This window comes from Carettochelys insculpta, chromosome 12 (assembly GCF_033958435.1).
Source record: "Carettochelys insculpta isolate YL-2023 chromosome 12, ASM3395843v1, whole genome shotgun sequence".
Lineage (NCBI taxonomy): Eukaryota > Metazoa > Chordata > Testudines > Carettochelyidae > Carettochelys > Carettochelys insculpta.
Window position 1 is genome coordinate 32,075,738 of NC_134148.1, and position 15,664 is coordinate 32,091,401.

Below are 15,664 nucleotides of genomic sequence, written 5' to 3' on the forward strand. Positions count from 1 at the left end.
TGTATAACGTACATTTCAAAATAAGGGAAGCTCTAATTTATATCAATTATTCCTAAACCAGGAAGAGAAGTCACACTATGTTCCAACTGAAGACCAGTTTATTGTCGCCAAATGATAGCAAAAGTTCTGGTGATGAGACCATGGACGGTTGGGAATATTATCATACACCCAAATCAAGTCATGTTTGTCAGAGACCCTGATGGCTCTTTCAATCTGCTGTCTCTACTAACCTTTGATTTGGGTCTTAGGCTCCTGGCAATATCTGAAGCAGAGAGCTTGGTTCCATGAAATATTAACTGATGTTATTATATACAGATTATGCTTTTCGTCTGTCTCTGAATCAGAAACCACTACAGCAGCCCTCCTGTTACTAGTTCAAAAATTCAGAGCAACATGTGATAAAAAAATTGGAAGAAATTGAAACTATTGGAAATCTCCTGGTTGTTATGTGGTGGGGCTGAGACTTTTAACAGGCAAACAATGCAATGAACTACCTAGGTTTAAACGTATCAAGAAACATTAACAAACTAGTAAAGATACGACTCCTGTACCCTCTCAAATAACTAGTAATATAAATGGGTGGACTGGCTTCTTCTCTCCCTGAGCCAGTGGCAAAGTACAATAAAAAGAGTATTTCACCTTCACTCTACCACATTCTAACTGATCTACCTGTATAAGTCGAGGGCTACGTCTACACGTGCACCCAACTTCGAAATAGCTTATTTCGATGTTGCGACATCGAAATAGGCTATTTCAATGAATAACGTCTACACGTCCTCCAGGGCTGGCAACGTCGATGTTCAACTTCGACGTTGCTCAGCCCAACATCGAAATAGGCACAGCGAGGGAACGTCTACACGCCAAAGTAGCACACATCGAAATAAGGGAGCCAGGCACAGCTGCAGACAGGGTCACGGGGCGGACTCAACAGCAAGTCGCTCCCTTAAAGGGCCCCTCCCAGACACACTTTCATTAAACAGTGCAAGATACACAGAGCCAACAACTAGTTGCAGACCCTGTATATGCAGCACGGACCCCCAGCTGCAGCAGCAGCAGCCAGAAGCCCTGGGCTAAGGGCTGCTGCCCACGGTGACCACAGAGCCCCGCAAGGGCTGGAGAGAGAGTATCTCTCAACCCCCCAGCTGATGGCCGCCATGGAGGACCCCGTTATTTCGATGTTGCGGGACGCGGATCGTCTACACGTCCCTACTTCGATGTTGAACGTCGAAGTAGGGCGCTATTCCCATCCCCTCATGGGGTTAGCGACTTCGACGTCTCGCCGCCTAACGTCGATTTCAACTTCGAAATAGCGCCCGACGCGTGTAGACGTGACGGGCGCTATTTCGAAGTTAGTGCCGCTACTTCGAAGTAGCGTGCACGTGTAGACGCAGCTTAGGTGTCCTATTATAGAAAATATAATAACATTATTAGAGTCTTTCTATGCTGCCTTGGTCAATGCTCATGTCTATCACTTAAAAAGCTCCAAAAGGAGGAGGCTCCGATTTCATCCTTGTTGTCATGAAAAATCACCTGTCTGAGGTAACCCAGACTAGCAAATTGGGAGTAAAACAAAAACCTATAATTTGGAAGAATTGGCTGAGCAAGGGCACCATATGGATTTCCCAATTAGTCTAGGATGTGGACATTGTCTCTTTTCTAACACCAAAGCAACACACCCTCAGCATTTTCCACTGACATTTACTAATGTGTCATCTGGTCCAGATGCCCTCTGACTACTACAGACCACTGAGAACTTTGGAAATGAATCATAAAACTTCCAGGCTCAGGTCCACTATGAATGCCTAGGTGATGAAAAGACACTCCATTGGTTTGGAATTCTTTGTGAAAGTGTGGGAAAGGGAGTTAGTGCTTGCCTTCAGTAACCAAATCTCTGGTGAAACGTATATCCTAGGCTATGTACCTAGTAGTCTGGGTTTAGCTTTGCCAAAGAGAATTTGGCTTAGGAGGGTCACGACAGTCATCAAGTGCATGATTTTATGAAAATGCAGGAGCAGGCTTATGCTGAGAGCACAGCAATAGCACTCAACCCAGTCTGAATTACCAGTGCCTGAAAGAATAGCTGATCAAAATAAAAGAGCAAGTATGTGAATTTGAAGAAATTTGAGCCGGTTTTTTTCATACATTTGGCTAAAGAAAGTTGAGATTGCTCAGATAATGCTAAACTTCCATTCCTCCTGTCCTCTCCACTTTTCCCTTCCTCTTCCTGTCCCCACCCTCATTCAGTCCCCTTCTTGCCCTTTTCTGCCTATTTCTAATGTCTGTTTTGTTACCCCCATTTTAACATATAAAGTCTGCATAATAGTGTCAAGTTTTTTTTTGTCTAATATTGCAGCTTTGACAACGTGTCAGAGTGCCTAACTACATAACTTTACTTGCTATCCCTGTGAAAGAGGCAGGGTTTGGTTAAGTCAGATACACAAGCTATAAGTCACTTAGCATTTTTTATTTGTATTGTTTGTTTCCATATGAAAATTAACCAAAACATATCATTCAAGCCAAATCCGCCAGGATTCAGGGGTAGGGAAGGAGAGAAGACAATGCCCCTCTCCCACCTCTCTGCCCCCAAGATGCTTGCTGTGTCCTGTAGCCTAAGGCCTACAGATCTGCCCACTAGCAAACAGTTACACCATTCACTGGGCAAAGGGGAGCAGAAGGTTGAAGGGATTTGCTGGAATGAGAGCTCAGAGGTTGAGGAGATGCTGTGGCAGTGCTGAAAATATGGATCCAGTCAGTGTGGGAGAAGAGCGCTGCTTCACTATTCTAAATCTAGCCAAGCAAGCAGGAACCCCAGGAACACTGGAGGGTTCCCAGCCCCATGGATTTAGATCGATCATGATCTCATCCCTGGAGTTGTTGTTTATTGTGCTGTAAATTTACCACATGGTGTGGGATTCATTCTCTAGCTTGTGGCTGCTCCACACCCAAGAACAGAGCTGCAGCAGAGATGAAGGAACTGGTTTAAGATGCATGGTTCCCGCTGAAGGGTCAGGCCTTTTGCTTAGTAAGAAGCAGGAGGAGAGGTCCTGAGATTACATGTAGACTATGCCTACACTTCCAGGAAGATCAAACCAGTCAGGTTTGAGTTTCTGGAGTTCGATTTTGCGCACCTGGTAGAGACGCGTGAAATCGATCTGTTTGGGGTTGTCAGTCGAGTAAGGGAGGTCAGTAGGAGAAACTCTCCCTCAGCCTGCCTCAGTGAGGACAGCCAGGTAAGTTGATTGCAGATTTATTGATTCTAGCTATGCTCTTGCAATAACTAGTATTGTGTATCTGCAGTCTACTTACATGCCTAATGTCAAGACAGTGAGAGCTATCAAGTTGGCTCCAAAAGGCAAAGGAACTAGCTAAGAGTTTGTAACTCTTTGTGGCTCAGAGCCACTTCTTTCCCTTTTCATAACACATTTTACCCAGGAAAGCTGGGCTGAGAGGCAGCATCCATTTTTCAGCCAAGCCCTGATTTGTATCCTAGTTCCCAGGCTTGGCTGACCAGAAGAGGCATAGAAAGGTGAAGTGGCTGACTTGAGATCCCACTGGAAGCACTGGCTAGGAGCCAGAGTAGTGCTACTTTCCAGGCTTTTGTCTGACTCTGTGTTACTCTACCTCACTGCCACCTTCAGACACTCTGCCCACGTTTCTGAGGTGCATCTTTATTCTAAAGGAGCTGGAAACGTGTGTTGCATGGAATGACATGAGAACATCCCTCCCCCTGACTCCTTCCTTGGGCTTTATATCTACAATACTTTCTATGACTGCTTTATATTGTCCCTGGCTTTAGGCTGTGCTTTGCCATTGCAGATGCATTCCTCCTCTCTGGACCTGGATCCATCTGGTAACTTGGTTTTACTTGGTTTCACCAGTGGGCAATGCAGTGATCCAGAAGAGAGTATTTCACTTTCTACCATCTTTGGTATTGCTGCAGTAGAAATATTTATTGCCAGTCCTGACCATCAAACATTTTCAGTTGCACCTTGCAGAAAGGGGAAGACACAGCCTCTGGCCCAAAGGAACTTACAGTCCACATCAGTTTGCATAGGAACCACCGTTTAATAACATTTCATTTGAAAGAGAGAGAGGGCATCTTCTGCAAACCCAGTGTAACATGTCTTGGTCACAGGTGCTGCTGATTCACAGCCTTGAACTTTCATCTTTTTTTCCCAGTGCTATACCACAATGGCTGCGTCTACACGTGCACGCTACTTCGAAGTAGCGGCAGTAACTTCGAAATAGCGCCCGTCACGTCTACACGTGTTGGGCGCTATTTCGAAGTTGAAATCGACGTTAGGCGGCGAGACGTCGAAGTCGCTAACCCCATGAGCGGATGGGAATAGCGCCCTACTTCGACGTTCAACATCGAAGTAGGGACGTGTAGACGATCCGCGTCCCGCAACATCGAAATAGCGGGGTCCTCCATGGCGGCCATCAGCTGGGGGGTTGAGAGATACTCTCTCTCCAGCCCTTGCGGGGCTCTGTGGTCACCGTGGGCAGCAGCCCTTAGCCCAGGGCTTCTGGCTGCTGCTGCTGCAGCTGGGGGTCCGTGCTGCATATACAGGGTCTGCAACTAGTTGTTGGCTCTGTGTATCTTGCACTGTTTAATGAAAGTGTGTCTGGGAGGGGCCCTTTAAGGGAGCGGCTTGCTGTTGAGTCCGCCCCGTGACCCTGTCTGCAGCTGTGCCTGGCTCCCTTATTTCGATGTGTGCTACTTTGGCGTGTAGACGTTCCCTCGCTGTGCCTATTTCGATGTTGGGCTGAGCAACGTCGAAGTTGAACATCGACGTTGCCAGCCCTGGAGGACGTGTAGACGTTATTCATCGAAATAGCCTATTTCGATGTCGCAACATCGAAATAAGCTATTTCGAAGTTGGGTGCACGTGTAGACGTAGCCAATGAGAGCAGAAAGCCTTCGTCTCTCACTTGCCAGTTTCTCTCTTTGGATGATATTCACTGCATCTTAGCACATAGCCTGAATGGCCAAACTAGCAGGATTCTGATGGAATTCAGCCCCATGAGAACCCAGAGACAAGTGGAAGGGGTGAAAGCAGTCTCTCCTCAGCTGTTATTGCATCATATGGGCTAGAATGACAGCCACAAACCATCTGCAAAATCCCCACAGAGTGCGGTTCTGAGAGCTGCTGCATCTGTTCAGATGCTGTCATTCCAGTGAAGAGACATCATGTCAAAGACAACCAACAAATATTACTGCTACTGCTGCACAGGACTCAACAAAGCAGCATTTGATAGTGTATCCGTTCCATGTGATTGTGTTTGTTCCAAAGCCTGCGGTTACCTTTCCCAATTCCTTGGGGACCAATGTTCATAAGTGTAGTTTATGGGAAGAAAGCCCTAGGCAAGCATTCATTTATGAGGCCCCACAATACTTCTTTCAGGCAGGCCCAAGGTAACTAGGAATTGATTTCATTTACTGGGAAAATACCATCATTCCTGCACTAAAACATATGAGCTCCTAGACGATGGGTGGGCAACCTATGGCTTGTGGACTGCATACAGCTCCTGGCCCACAGCCTCCCTTGATCTAGCCCACCGTGAGGCTAAGGGCTTCCCTTTCCTCCTTCCCTCCCCGCAGAGTGTTGCAAGCAGGCATTAGCACTGCAGCCCTCACTGCAAATCTCCCTCCCTCTGCCCCCTGCGCCCCGTATCCTTCTCTGTGAGGATGGAGTCCTGGCCCCAGGCCAGAACAAAGGAAGCTAAGGGCTGGAGCACAAGGGAGCCAGGCATCCCAAGTTGTGTCTGTGTAGATTTTTTCTTCCTGTTTTTTGTTTCTCAGGGTTGGGGCACTTTTTATTTTTGTTTGATTTGGTTTTTTTGCTTCTCATTGGTCAGAGGCTCCCAACTGAAAAAGGTTCTACTCTGTCAAGAACCAACTGCAGAAGAGCATGAGGTAGGTTCTGAGAAACACTCCCATATGCAACTGAAAGTTCCAAAGATTATTGTAGATCGGTAGATTATCATTACCCAAAGAACTGGAATTTAGCCAGGACTACATAATTAAGTACTTCACTCTTATGACAAAGGCCGTGTGGTATTTAGAACCACAAATGGTTAGTAACTCTATATTTCATCTTTGTCTCAGCACCTCCACTAACTTTAACCCCTGACCTTAGCAGGTGGCCAATTTTAGTACCGACAGAAAAGGAAGAGTTCCATCAGCAGATCAGCATCCCTTGCAGCCGTACCCTGATCCTCAGCTTAAATCTGTCACAACTAAGAGGGTTCGCGCACATCCTTACATAGCTTCAAGACCAGGAGAACTGAATGCACTGCTTTCAGCCTAATCATTATGCTACATGTCAACGATAAATATCACGTATCTTGGCCATTTGATGATGACTGCACATCTCTGCTAAGTAAAACCGAACACTCCATACAGGAATGCAACAGCTAAGGACTCAGCTGCACTGGCAGAGGTGAGTGTGGGAGTGGAACACCAGAGAGGGTGATAGACATTGGGAGTGAAATACACTGGCAGATCTTTGTGGGGAGCCCAGGACAGGAGAATGTTGCAGATTGTATTTAAGCAGAGTCATAGTGCTGGGCATAGGAAGCATGTCTGGCTCTTGCATACACTGTATTTAGCTCTAGCCAGAGACATCTCCCTCTCTTTCTCTCTCTCACACACATTTTGACGACCATTAAATCCACCCCTAGGGTCTCCCTTTCACACAGTTTTTGTCATGCTATTTAGCAGGCTATGGATGGCTGGAGCTTCTGCTTTTAGCATATGGCTAGGGATAAAATCTACCACTTCTTCTAGCAATTTGGTCATGAGTCAGTGTCCTAGCAGTGGGATTCCCATTCCCTTTCATACCAGCTCTCTTCAGAGACATATCTAGACCCTGTGCATTGATTCGTTGAAGACTTTGCCCTGACCTTCCTTATGCATAGCTCTTGGAGCAGAGGAACGTTTGTGGAGCAAATGGCTCCATATTCCTAAAGCTTCCTAACACTATAGGTCCATATTCATCCTGGCTGTAACTCCATGAAGGAAATCAGGAATGAATTTCACTCAATATCTCAAAGAAAATAAAGTATAACAAAATAGAACAGGCTTTCAGCTATTTAAATGCAGTTTAAAATAAATAACCTCAGCCTGGATTCAATTTGTTTCAGCAGTTTCCTGTTGTTTACATAAGTGTCTAGAACTTTTAAGCATGCCCTGTTTTTGGGACACTGCCACTCTGAGGCCGCGTCTACATGTGCACGCTACTTCGAAGTAGCGGCGCCAGCTTCAAAATTGCGCCTCTCACGGCTACACGTGTTGGGCACTATTTCGAAGTTGAAATCGACGTTAGGTGGCGAGACGTCGAAGTCGCTAACCCCATGAGGGGATGGGAATAGCGCCCTACTTCGAAGTTGAACGTTGAAGTAGAGCACGTGTAGACAATCTGCGTCCCGCACCATCGAAATAACGGGGTCCGCCATGGCGGCCATCAGCTGAGGGGTTGAGAGACGCTCTCTCTCCAGCCCCTGCGGGGCTCTATGGTCATCGTGTGCAGCAGCCCTTAGCCCAGGGCTTCTGGCTGCTGCTGCGGCAGCTGGGGATCCATGCTGCATGCACAGGGTCTGCAACCAGTTGTTGGCTCTGTGGATCTTGTGTTGTTTAGTGCAACTGTGTCTGGGAGGGGCCCTTTAGGGGAGCGGCTTGCTGTTGAGTCCGCCCTGTGACCCTGTCTGCAGCTGTGCCTGGCACCCTTATTTCGATGTGTGCTACTTTAGCATGTAGACGTTCCCTCGCAGCACCTATTTTGATGTGGTGCTGCCCAATGTCGAAGTTGAATGTCGACGTTGCCAGCCCTGGAGGACGTGTAGATGTTATTCATCGAAATAGCTTATTTCGATGTCGCTACATCAAAATAAGCTACTTCAATGTAGCATGCACGTGTAGACGTAGCCTGAGAGATTCATATGTGTTTGCCCTGTGTTTTCTGACTGTTGCAATGTTTAGTTTTAATTTGTTTCTCACACGTATTGGGGAGAGGGAGAGAAAGGCAGATTTCGCTTTAAGGCATCACATTCTTCTCTTTTAGGTAAAGGCTTAACCTCCCTGGATCCGATTGGTGCCAAACAAGAGAATTTGCTGAACCGGGGGTGGTCAACACTGTCTAGCAACATGACCAATAGTTTCAATGCTTAGAAGACATTTAGGGGTGAATTAGAGCTAAATAGCAGCACAGAACAGTGACAGCAAGGACTGGTGGCTGAAAACAACCTTCAGGGGACCACAGAAAACCTGGCCACACCCAAGATAAGTGAACATCCGGCTAACTAAATTCATGCTGGACCACAGATGTTACCAGATAAGAGTGTGCTGGACTAGAGGGGTTCAACCTGTATCATTCTACTCCCCCTCCAGTGACACTGATTTCAGACACAGTGGTACATCACTCCAGTCCCTCAGTGCTTGACTCTTTCAACCTGCAAACAGGAAGCAGGTGGATCAAGTGACAGCTGAATTCCACCACAGCAGGTGCCAAGGGAGGACCTTCTCCAAAATGCATTTCAAGGAGGTGTCCATGGAGCACTGGAACAGATGGGCCATTGCTTGGCAATTGTCAGGCAACTACCCCATATATGAATTTTGTGGAAGAAATCAGGAATATTTGGCATCCCTGGGAAAATGACCATTTGTTTGCACAGTGGAAAACTTAGAATAAAGGAGTGCTGCTGTTTTCACATTCATTTACAGAACTGTCAGGCTTGGAGGGGGCTGCAAAGGTGGATGGAGCTCATGGTGGGATGGAGCAATGTTCTCAGCAGTCGGCTTGGGATGGTGGATTATGCTAGTGCCATACACTAACATGCATATAGGTTGCAATGCAATGCAAGACTCACCCTTTTTTTTTTTCTGTGAGGCTTCTAAAATAGCAAAATAGATCCAGGGGAGACCTGGCAGAAACAAACTGCACAGCTCTGATTTGTCCTAAATAACTTTTTGTTACCTGCCTAGGGACTGTGGGGGAGGGACATAGAGAGTCTTGTTTCTTTGTCTTGAAATACACAGACTCTTAAATATATATTAATGGTGCTCAGACACAGCAGTGGTGAGCATTGCAGAAGCATCGAATAAATATTACTGGATAGAGGACTATGAAGAAACCGTTTCAGCCTTATGTGGTTTGGGTCCTGTCTCCCACTGACACCTTTTTCAGTTGACAAAAGTCATGGAAAAATCTGGATAGGCCCCTGGGAGCTCTGGTGCTGGTCCCAGCCCCACAAGCAGTGGCACGAAGTAGCAGCGCTGGCTGTCCCACTGCCCACTAATATTTCGCACTGCAGTCCCTCCATCATGATGTGTGTGGCCATAAAGCCAAAACTGAGTGAATGGCAGAAACTCAAGTTGTGCTCCATGGCCTTCTGTCATGAATGAAAGGCTGTGGTGCCAAACTTGGCTGAAAAGAAAGTTGCCAGCACTTCATTTCTTCACTACTGTCACAAGTCTGGCTCCTGAACCAGACCTGCTGGAGCTCACGTTGCCCCTCGCCCCCATGAATGTGGCCCTTGGCACATACATAGATTGCACATGTTTTTAATTCAGCCCTGGAAATACTAGACACTGCACACAATATGTGTTTGACTCTTGGTATCACTGCACTGGTAGCCTTTTGTAATGTTGGACAATTCTTGGGAGTTAACCAAGTTGTTCTGAGCTTTCCATTTACTTTTTGCATATTATTGCAACTGGATTCTATATTGACCCACATCTTGGCTAATCATTTACAGCAGTGCAAAGAAAGTGTAAACTACTACTTTTCTGACTTAGTAGCTTTTTAGACCCACTTTGCACCAGTGTAAATGATTTACCTGGTACAGAGAACTGGAAAAACAGGACATTAGTCTTTTAAACCCCTTCTTACTCTCAAATTTTCCTTGCAGCTCACTCACCAGACTTGGCTTCACGACTTTACCCAGTGAGATGAGTGACTAGTATTATTAAAGGTTGAACCTCTCCAGTCTGGTACTATCTGTCCAGCAACATCTGTGGTCTAGCATTATTTTAGTTAGCCGGATATCCATTTATTATGGGTGTGGACAAGTTTCCCACGGTCCCATAAAGTTTGCTTTCAGCCACCAGTCCTGGCTCTGTGTTCTCTGCTGTTATTTCGCTCTAATTTACCCCTAAATGTCTCCTAAGAGCCCAATAAGCAGTGCAAGTAGTAGTAATGGTGCTAGACAATATTGAACTCTTGTAGTCCAGCAAATTCTCTTGTCAGGCACCAGTCAGGTCCTGGGGTTGGTGGACTAGGCAAGTTGAACTGTATACTGAAAGGGCACATCTACACTAGTGAGCTGGGTAGACAAACTGGGGTGTTGTAGACAAAACTTGTCGTGCATTTATACACAAAATGCATTTTGTCGACAGAAACTGTCAACAGAAAAAACAGTATAGATGCTCTGGGGGAGGGGGGACCCTTTTGTGACAGAGTGAATCAAAAGATTGATCCACTTTTATGTGTAGACAGAATCCGTTGACGGAAGTTTTGATGGAACATCTCTTCCAACAGTAATTCTGCAGACAGATGCTTCTAGTGTAGATATAGCCAAAGACTATTTGATAGAAACATTGGGTCTTTGAAGGATCTTTTTGACTCTGAGTTTTTGGAGGATTACCAGCAGCATCTTGAGCCCTTGTCTGTGAGCATTCTGCCTGACACAGCTATCCCTGTAACCCAAAGCCATATTGGAAGTGGTGGTTATTCCCTGTTCCACTCAAGTCTGATGAGAAAATCAGGGCTGTTCAATTTCTCTGACTTAGAAGCATTAGAGTATGCAACAAAAACCTTTCCCTCTTCACTCCCAAATGATCTCTTCAAAGAGGGATCTATATTGCTAGTAAAATCCACTTCAAAGGGCACTGTCAAGGTATCTGTAATCATTTTAGAACTCATTTGTGTTACTCCCCGTTGTTTATAATAAGTCCTTTCTAGCATGAGGCTAAAACCTATTTCCTCCATGATGCTCACATGCCAGACACAATTCTGTACCCACACTGTGTGGTCCTGAAGGTTTATTGTGGTACAGAATGTTAAGCCAAGGCGTAGTATGGGATGGAGCTGAAAAATACAGGGCAATATAGAACTGAATAGTATGGCATGGTACAATAGGGTACCAAATAATATAATACAGGACAGCTGCAGAGAATGGCTATTAATGGAATCAGAGGACTGGAGAGCTTATCTGCTGAGAAGAGACTAAAGTGTTTGTGGACAATATCATTTATGTCAGTATCATTTATGTCATTCCAGGGTGTGAATACGTTGCCCCACTGACTGCTATAAGTTACAGTGACCCTAGGCACCATTGTGTTTATAGTCACCAGTCCTGGCTCTCAGTGTTCTGTGCTACTATTTAGCTGCAATTTACCCTTAACTATGTTCTAAGAGCAGTAAGCAGTGGAAGTGTTGGTAATGCTGCTAGAAAATATTGACCTCCCGTGGTTCAGCAAATTCTCTTGTTCAGCACTGGTCAGGTCCTAAGGTTGCTGGATGAGAAGGTTCAACCTGTATAATAAATTATCTTTTGTTGCTATGTGGCATGATATTAAATAGCCTGGTACTACATGGTCCTGGTAAAGTTGTATTGACAACATGAGCGGGAAATAAAAACTATGAGAAAATGGTGCACATATCAAAAGAGTGCTCACTGGAGACTAAGCTACCTTCTTTTAGAACCTGACTCATAGTCAGAATGGGCAAAACAGTACCACACAGAATTCAATTTTCACATACACCAAAGATGGTCTTCAGAAATTGAATATCTGAGAGGTTGTTGCAATAAAAGCCATATGTTGGGCTAGAAGACTGATTGCTGGGCTGGTGGACTAGACCAAACATAGCCTTTACAGAGGCAATGAACTTATGAGAGTCTTCGATTTTCTGATTGTTTTTCCTCTTTCAACCATAGGGTTTCTAAATGGGTGGGAACGGGAGGGAGAATTCTCACTGAAATCCATTACTTCTTTTTTAGCAACACTTTCAGATAGAGCCCTGTTCCTATATGACTCCATCAGGCAATCCAGATAAAATAGAAAGGGTTGGAGTTTGTTTTTTCCTTCTTTTTCCTTAGGTTGAATAAAATCTCAGATAAAATCAATAGTTTCTTTGGTTTTATGTTTCTCTTCCTTTAGGGCGACTGGCTTATTGCATTTCCATTGATCACAGAGACAGGGCATTTAGACAGAGATAAACCATCTTTTATATTCCCAGCCTTTTGAAGTCAAATGACTTTTAAATGAGGTTGGGGTCACTTTTGATACTCCTTAGACTATCACAAATGCCAAACACCTTTCTTATTTTTGACACAGTGAACCATTTCTAGAATGGGGGTTGTAAATTTCAATGCAAGCCAGGCAACATTCCCTGAAACCTCTTTTTGGCCAGACTCACTACCAGGAAGTACTGGCTTTTATTTTAATTCACCCCTCCTCCACTTTGATGCCATAGGGCACACCTGCCATTGTCTTACAGCTTAGGGGAGCTTTTTTAAATGGCATTAAGAAAGACTTTTTTTTTGTTGCTAAATCCTTTATCAACTCCCTAGTAGGTCTCTATGGAACTACATACACTATGTTAGTGGTCACAGCGGGCAAAGGGACTACTTGCATGAGCAAGGAGAACAGAATTTGATGCTCTATTGTTTGCAACTGGGAAGGAAGTGTGGGTTATTGGTTAGATGGGGAGACTGACAGCCAGGATTTACTGATTTGGCCACAGGCAAGCATCTTCGGTCATCTGAACCTCAGCTTCCCTCTTGGTAAAACTGGGTGCTAGAAAACTTTGTTGCTGTCTGTAAATTATATTAAGAAAATGGGTAAGTAAAATCATAAAAAAAAATCAAAGGGCCTGTTAGTCCAGGTGAGTTGAGGCCTTGAATTTTAAGGGATGTTATGGCTTTAAAAACAGTCTAATTAAAATCAAATGTGGGTGCAAAACTGCAGATGCTGTTAAGTGAGATCTGAGGTAACAGGATAAAGATCTCTAAGTGACAGATTACACCACAGTTCAGGCCCCTCTCTAAATTGTGGTCTGCCAAATGGCAGGTGGAGGACTGAAAATTGCAGCCCCATAACCAGTATCTAAATTGAGGCCTCTTGAAAAATGTGGCCCTATAAATGATTTCTATTCAGTCTACACCAAGAGATTCTGGACTGTTGGTTTCTAATGAGAGAGAATCTGCGGTGGAAGGGACTTGGGCAGGGCATTACATGGAACTGTGTAATGAAATCTTTGGTTACCACGTTGAAACTATTCTTCTAGGAACCTGTAACAAGGTTCACCCACTTGTGAACACACTTCTGTGGTGAAGGGGATGCCGCGTGAAGTCTTTACCTGATCATCTTCAAAGGTCTGGGGCTAGGATCTGACTAGCCCCATCCGCAGGGATGTCGGTTCTTGTGTTAGGCTTGTGGCCAGTCTTCAGCCACTGGATCTGGCCTTACCAAAGCCTAAGTTCAGCTCACAACTGGAGCTGTCCATAGTGCTGCTGGTCTCCCAGTCAGTGAGTATATAGACCAGCCTGGGTCAAGCTCCTGTGAGGAACTGCCAGGCCCTGGCCCAGCGGTTTCTTTTATATCTGTCTCCTGTATCCCGATTAGCGGTCATAGAGACAGCCACTCTATCCTGCCTAGAGGACCTCTTTGCTGATTCTCTTGCTGGGATGGGGTGTGGCAAGGCCTCTGGCCTCTGGATGGAGGCATTGGGGCTTAGTCCACCCCATCACAGAACCCAAATCCTAGTTAAAAATTCCTAAAATAGAAGGCGAAATACCTTACTAATATCATGTATTTGAAGGCACTAACTTATGATATTTTATGCCACTCCAAAATAAATGTCAGTGCAAGAAATGATGTATCACTTCAATTCTAACAAATCAGGAAGTTAGTGTACTGGGGGAGAAATGATTGAACTGCTTTAAAGCTACTTTAAGCATGAAAACTGCAAAAATATTTATATTCATATGAAGGAAAGAAGAAATGCCCCTGTGGGCATATTTAAGAGTCCTCTGTCTTTGCGATAAATGATAATGATAAACAAAAAAATGGAAAGATGACCTTAGAAGAATAACCTTATGATCCAACTGGGACTGAGCTTTCCAACATTCAGAAATCATCTGCAAAATGTTCAGAACAGAAATTTCTATCCTGTTTTATAGCTCATAGATTTCCTTATGAGTCACAGAAAAGTTGATTCGATTCCCTCTCCTGCAAGAGGTGTCAACATGTATTATTACTCTGATTCCCAAACCGGCTGCCTTCACTTCCGTGCAGTTTCTCAGGGATGAAAGTGAGGACAAGCAAAAAAAACCAGAGATGCATTTCATATAGTTCAAAGGATGACTTTAAATAATTCAGGTCCCACAATGCTGGGTATTCCTGTGTACCCTTAACATAGGGGTAGGGAACCTCTGGCCTGCAGGTTGGACACAGTTTGTCAAGGTTAGCCACTGGTGGGCCACCAGACACTTTGTTTACTTGTGCATCCACAGGCAAGGCCACTTGCACCTCCCAGGGACTCACCATTCTTGGCTAATGGGAGCTGCCCTTTCCCACAGATCCCATTGGCCAGGGATGGTGAACTCCAGTCTCTAGGACCTGTGAGTGGCTGTGCCTGCAGACACTCAGGAAAACAAAGCATCTGGTGACCCACCAGCAACTAACTCTGATGAGCCACAGCCAGCCAGTGCACAGATGGTTCCCCAACTGTGCCTTATGACCTCCAAATTTAGAAGATAATCTTAAGAAAACAATAGAAATGCACAGAAACTCTTCCTTAAACATAATATTTATATGGTACTTTTCCCCTTAGGCTACGTCTACACGTGCCCCAAAGTTCAAAATGGCCACGCAAATGGCCATTTCGAAGTTTACTAATGAAGCACTGAAATGCATATTCAGCGCTTCATTAACATGCGGGCTGCCGCGGTGCTTCGAAATTGATGCACCTTGCCGCCGCGCGGCGCATCCAGACAGGGCTCCTTTTCGAAAGGACCCCGGCTACTTCGAAGTCCCCTTATTCCATGGAGTCCCCTTCGAAGTCCCCTTCGAAGGGGAGTCTGACTACTTCGAAGTCCCCTTACACCAAACAGTATGCAGGGGGTAGTTATGATGGTGGCACTGTGTATTTTGAACGAGACACAAATGCTCTGACTGCTTGTGGTTGTTAAAAATCTTGTGGAATTCCATGGAATAAGGCGACTTCGAAGTAGCCGGGGTCCTTTCGAAAAGGAGCCCCGTCTGGACGAGCCGCGCGGCAGCAAGGCACGTCAATTTTGAAGCGCCACGGCAGCCCGCATGCTAATGAAGCGCTGAATATGCATTTCAGTGCTTCATTAGTAAACTTCGAAATAGCCATTTGTGTGGCCATTTCGAACTTCGGGGCACATGTAGACACGGCCTTACTGTCCTACCACCTCAAGTTGTGATGATGTCAGACCTCACAAGCTAAGCAGCATTGAGTCAAAGACCACCTAAGTGGTAAGAGCTGATATAGATAGTGGTTCAGCAGAAAACTACCCTGAGTCTGGTACCCCAGCATGGTGTTAGGATACACTGTATTGCTGCAGATATTTTGATGAAATCCTGGCCTCACTGAATGGAGAGCTCAAATCAGCAGAATATAATTTCTGGGGTTAA

The 15,664-nt window shown here is 45.2% G+C and overlaps 1 protein-coding gene across 5 annotated transcripts in view; it reads right to left on the reverse strand.

Annotated features, from left to right (window-relative positions):
• AGBL1 (AGBL carboxypeptidase 1) overlaps window positions 1-15,664 on the reverse strand; it is a 453,395-nt gene that overhangs the window by 174,034 nt on the left and 263,697 nt on the right. The gene's annotated exons all lie outside the window — the stretch shown is intronic.